The sequence below is a fragment of the Larus michahellis genome, chromosome 5 (assembly GCF_964199755.1).
Source record: "Larus michahellis chromosome 5, bLarMic1.1, whole genome shotgun sequence".
NCBI lineage: Eukaryota > Metazoa > Chordata > Aves > Charadriiformes > Laridae > Larus > Larus michahellis.
The window spans coordinates 70968632-70974631 of record NC_133900.1 but is presented as its reverse complement, the minus strand read 5'-3'; the positions used below and the strand labels follow the sequence as shown (position 1 = coordinate 70974631).

The following is a 6000-nucleotide window of genomic DNA, read 5'->3' as shown; positions in this document are numbered from 1 at the left end:
GAAATACTGGAGGACAAGATTTTCTTTCCTGCGCGATCCCCATTGCATTATGGTATGGTATCGCTGTCCCCAGGACAGGATGTGGTCCATCTTCCCGTATGGCAGCATGACACCCCACAGGTAAACCCAGCTGGCTGACGTGACCAGCCATGACCTGAAACTTTCCTTTCTAACTTCATTCCACAGCACCTAAATGCATATTTTGAGGGATGCTTTAATTGCAGGGAAGCCTTGTGAGTCAGGAGCTCCTAAACAGCCTTTAGATTTCTAGCTGAGAAACCCCTGTAAATTCCCTCGCACTTGGCAGGCGGTGGCTGGTGGCCAAGCCGCCGAGGTGGCTGTATTCCCGTACGGGGCGCCGAGGCTGCGGCAGAACCGGCCCGGCCTCGGAGGAGCAGCTTCCCTTCGCGACTCCTCAGCGCCGCCTTTACCGCGGCTTCATCTTAAAGGCCGAGGCCTTGCTTGACAAGGCCGCCGGCCTACCGCGGCCTCGTACCCCACTGCCCGCCCCGCACTGCCTCGGCCGGCCGGCGGCGGCCGGCGGCGGCAGTCGGGTAGGTACAGCCGCCCAGAGGGCCGGGCCGGGCCAGGCAGCAGAGGGGCGGGAGCGGGAGGCGGGAGCCGCTCGGCGGCACCGCCCCGGCCCCGCCGCCGCCGCCGGGAGCCGGCAGATCCGGGTCTCGTGGCGCGGGCTGACGTGTGAGCCGGCCCGAAGCAGCGGGGCCGAGCCGCGGGGCCGCCTCAGCCCAGCCCGGCCGCCCCTCAGCCCCGTCCCCGCCGCAGCTCCCCCCCCGCCACGGCGGCCAGCGCACGGTGAGCAGCGGGGCAACGGGGTGACGGCGGGCGGGGGGCGCCGCGGCGGGGAAGGGGAGGGAGGGGAGGGCCGGCGGCAGCGGGCGGAGCCGGGCGGGTTTCGGCGGACACCCCCCGTCCCTCCCTCCGCCCGGCCGCCGAGCCCCCGGTGGGGGCTGCGGGGGTCACTTCGAGCCTGTTGAAGTGCCGAGACGTGTCCCCGCTGCCGGGGGCTTCGGCGGCTCCCCGGGAAGGTAAACAGCGGGAGAGCCGGAGCCGTTCCCCTCGGTGTCAGGCAGCGCTCGTCGTCTCCGAACCTGTGAAACGTCCCCTCGTCTCCTTTACAGCCGGTCTCGTTCGGTTGTTTTCTGGATGTTGGGGGGTTTTAGCGCAAAGTGGCACCCTTCTGTCGATATTTTTTTTTTTTTTAAAAAGGATCTCAGTCTGATACTTTGAGCCAAAATGTTTTAGTTTTCTCTCTTTAAAGGAGCTGGAATTTGCATGCTGACACCAGGGTGTGCGCTCCCAGGCTGCTCCCCGCTTTGGGGAAAGCCCATGCAACTAAAGCGGGAGAAATTGAACAACGTCCCATGAAAGATAATGTCAGGAAAAGGACAGCGTCACACTGCCATTAATTTATCAAAGATAGGATTCCTGCCAGGAACTCTTCATATGTGTGCTCTGCAGTGTGATTCGTAGCAGATTACAGTGGGGAAGGGTTATACCAGCCTTGGAGAACACAAGATACTGCCCATGGTCATTCCTCCACAGATGTCACCATGCCGGGTTCCCCAGATCTCCTGCCCTGCTGCTCAGCCGCTGCCTTCCGTGGCAGTTCCGAGGCCTCAGCTAACCACTGCTCCTATGTGAATGGGGCACGTGATCTGCATCAAAAACTTTTGTTTCCTGGCAAACACCTGTTTGTCTAGTCAAGTCTGCAGGGTTGTCTTTTAGATTGTAGATTTTTTGCTGTAGGGACTGTTTGTGTTGTATACTGGCTGCGCATCCATGTCTATGCATATAGACAAGTCTTGAAAACCATCTCCAGTTTCTAGAGGTGAGGACATCTAACTTTTTTAGTCTTGATAGCTCATTAATACGATTAGCGTGCCTACTGGGGAAGGTATGTATCGGCAGCAAGCGTTAGCAGGTTACGTCTTAGGAGCATTTACATGCTTAGCTGTTAGAGTGCTATCCATCTTTATTCATTTCTGTTACTTTCCTAAAGCAGACATCAGCTCAAAAAAATCAAAATGAGAAAAAAAAATCAATCTTACTTTTGATTTCTTCCTATATACAGTGGGAGAGAACAAATTCTTGATAATTCCATCTAATTCTTGTGACCTGTTGAGGTGAAAAGTCAAGCTATTGTTGTTGATCATTGATTTTAAAAAGTGACCCTGTCACTGGCAGCGTGACTCGAAATGGCAGAAGCAGTTGGCAAAATAAAAGTGATTATAATGTTAGCAGTCCATTAGTCAGTTCAGTCTTGAGTGCTGTTCCTTCCCCTGCCACTGAGGTGGGTGAGTCCAACCTCTTTGGTTTTTCTTTTGCCCTGTTTTGTAAAATACAAGATCTAGAATTTTTGCCAAGCTCCAGAGTGGTATAGAATTCTGTATTTTAAGTGGCTTAAGATCATTTTGTATAAGGTGCTAAACAAGTTCAAAGCCATACTGGATGTGTTATTGGTCATTCCACAAAGTATTGTCACGTGTGCGTCCTGACAGGCAGGGACATCCCTCATGCACTCAGGACCATAAGCCAGGAAGGTCTGCTTTAGAACGGAGATGGTGCTAGCAGCCATTCTGTAGCTCTGGGTGGATCTTATTTTAGCCTAGCTGCATGTTATTTTGCTCACTATAGGTAAAAATATAATGAACGAGGTTCTGTGAAATTCCTTATGCCATGCACATTGTGATGGTTTTGCAGTACCTTACCCAAACCACAATGAAACCCATTAAGTCCGAAGAGCGTGGCCCAGTGATATGGACAACATTCTGCAGCCTGGGTTCTTCCCTTGTTCTAAGGGAAAAATAAGAATAATACACTTGTTAAAGAAGTAATCTACTTAAAACAACTTCAAAATTTTAATTATTTTGTAACTGTTGTACCTGCTTTCAAAAGGTTGGTATTTGGTTTTAGAGAAAGTTAGCTTCTATTGACTTCTTGTTTTGTTATTAATGTCTCATTTTCTACTTTCATATATTTAGACTTCAGAATTAGTGATGTGTGAATGTTATTTGCATAACAGATGTGTAGTGAAACAAAGTCTATGTTCATGTTTCGGAATTTTCCCTCCTAGATATTTTAGGTACTTGTCGTATGTTCTTAAAGACCAAATTTTACTTTTGGTGAAGTTCGTCATAGCAGAATTTGGCCTAAGAGCATCATGAATCTTCACAGGGGCAGTACAGTGAAAGTACCAAGACCCTCTTTCTCGTCTTATAAGCACACGTGAATGGAGAAGGTGTAATGCCCTGACAGTACCAAGTATCAGATTCTTACTCAGTATGTTTTGAACATTTACCAGATTACTCATCACAACAAATACAAAAATATTTTGGCAGATGCATTCATACATAGAAAAATTGATGTCATCTGCCCATATTCTGCGCGGGAAGCAAATCAGAGAGCCTGTAAGCCTGCTTTGCATACATGCTATTACACACATGCTTTGCATACATGCTATTACACACATGCTTTGCATACATGCTATTACACGTGACGTTAAGCATGCTTTCCGTTTTAACTTCCTAGGTTATAGATTCAGTTTATTAATACATAAAGACCTATCTAGTTGTTAACGAGGCATCTGATTTTGCAAGGTGCTGAGTACTTCTTGGAAGATCCAAGTGCTCCCAAGTCTTCTATAAGTACACTGGAAGCTAAGAAAACTTTGCAAGGTTATAAACCACAGAGCCAAATCTTGCAGTCCTTGCTCAGGTAAAACAAAAAAAAAGAAAAGAAAAAGGAATTATTTTCCCAGAATAGCTCCTTCAGCTTGTATGTCTTGACTCACCAACAGCTAGCTTCCCCAGGTCCCAAGGTGCCTCATTTGAAGCAAGAGTCCTTAGCTTCTCATTAGGAAGGAATACAGTCAGGGATGCGAGAAGGATCAGTCTGTGTTAGCTGTGTTAGTCTTATTTCTGCTGGCCTTTACTAGCAGTACCATGGAGATGTATGATCCCATGCTCCTCTTTCCGTCACCTATTCCACAATATTGGCTGGGGCAAGAAAAGGTCCCTTAGTGATGATTGATATGGCTTTTCATGAAAGATTTGAAGATGCTTGGGGAGCGGCCTCTGGCATGACTGAGTGGTTGTACATTTGCATGGTTATTAATTGAACAAATATGCTTCAGAGGCTTTAGTCAAAGTGTCTAGCTGGTATTTTTGTAGATAATGAAACAAATTAGTCCCCATTGGGTGGGAACAGATAGAATTACACTTGATAAAAGTTTTCCTCATTAAGATTAGTTCTGATTCTTCTGCAGCTTTACATGTATTAAAAACCATGGCTTTCTGGAGCTAAATATAGTTTCATTCTTACTTTATAAAACTGCTAGACAAATGTCAGATCCAAAGCACTGAGTTCTCCTAGGAAAGAAAAGATTTTTATCAGAAAGAACAGAAAAGCTGTACAAAAATGTAGCACCAATCATTTACATGATATAAGCAGCTGCAATGCTTTGTTTGTCGAATCTGTGTCAAATACAGACGACTAGTAATAGAGCTTTGGTCTTTTTTATTCACATCTTCACGTATATATATTCATATATTTCCTGTTAGTTAATCATAAAAGCTTTATTTTTAGTAAGGCAGTATTTTTAGAGAACTTGATGAACTAGTTTATGTCAGTTTTTGTACATAAAAAACTTAGTTTAGGGAAGAAACAGCTGTCGGAATGAAATTACATGAAGATGTGAAGAAAAGTTGGGGATTAGCTCTTCAAATACTTGTACTGAATCAAGTGTGAAACAAAGCTTCCTGGTGTGAGTGGCCTTAGTTTAACAAGAATTCCTGTGCAAGTGGTTATGGTATTGTTAGAAGCTCAACACTTTCCTATCTAGGTGAGACTGATTAGATGGCACCTGTCATTAAGCGCCTCTTTTTGAAAATACGAGATAAAGCTTTTATTGCAGAGCTCCGTGAAACGTAGAAATATTTTTGTACATAGACTTCTCCTGACCCATGGAGATTGTCAGAGCTTCAGTTTCAAGTTAGTACGTAGAACAAAAGTGTCTAGAGATGAAAAATTCCTTCTTTTCCATGGGAAAACTGTGGAGCCAAAGGTGAGATGTGTGTTGCAAACTAATCCTGATCTCATGAAATAGTACCACAGATTTTCCTTGTGCAAATTAATGTAATAGATTTAAAAATCCATTGTTAGTAGGTGCAGGGGGGACTTGTATAATTTGCATAGCACTTTCCTTTTGATAACCTAAACTAGTCTGTGAGTCTGCTGAATTAGATGGTTGTTACTCTCTGGTAAAAACTGGGTCATCTTTTAGCTAAACATATGTAAATAACCAAGCCCAGAAATCCTGTTAATTGCTACAGATTCCCTCTGGTATGAGTACTGATTAAAAATATTCTAATTGATAAGCTTCAAATTGTTTACTGCAGGTATGTAGAAAACCTGATTCAACTTCCCTTGAAGTCGAAGACAGGCACCCGCTAGCTTCAGATAAAATTTGATCTGGCCTAAAGGGGTTAGGAGTAGGGCTGCCAGGGAATAGAGCTGCTTTCATCTGAAAATTGAAAATCCTGCTATCTTTCTCAGCATGCTGCTACCCTGCTAAATCTGTTTGCTCAGTGGCAAGTTATTAGAAACATATGTCATCCCTGGAGAAAAAAATAATGAAAATATTCCAAAGAATTTCAGTATAATTTTGTGTTTGTATGTGATTGGAGTAGCATTAAGGAATAGTGTACTTTTACAGTCTTAAGGATTTAGTAAGGTATTTTGTCATCTAAAGAATTGTACCTTTAATACAGGAGTCTCAAAAAACTTCATAGCTCATGGTTCAGGGCTGCACTTGTTGGCTCAATACACTGGAAAAACTTTCATTTTTACTTGTTTTGAAACAAGTAAAAGCACATTTTTGTAAAGGAGTGAATAAGATATTTTTTTTCTGTTTATTTTTTGCAAAGAGATGAAATGTCTAAAAATATCTGAATGACTGACCCTCCAAAAAAAGTACTTCAA

The 6000-nt window shown here is 44.4% G+C and overlaps 1 protein-coding gene across 1 annotated transcript in view; it reads left to right on the top strand.

The window, feature by feature from the left end:
- Positions 1-630: 630 nt before the first annotated feature.
- SMIM14 (small integral membrane protein 14) overlaps positions 631-6000 on the top strand; it is a 42610-nt gene continuing 37240 nt past the window's right edge. Inside the window, exon 1 of the mRNA XM_074587844.1 lies at positions 631-813. The gene's annotated coding sequence lies outside the window, so the exon portion shown is untranslated. The remainder of the gene's footprint in view (positions 814-6000) is intronic.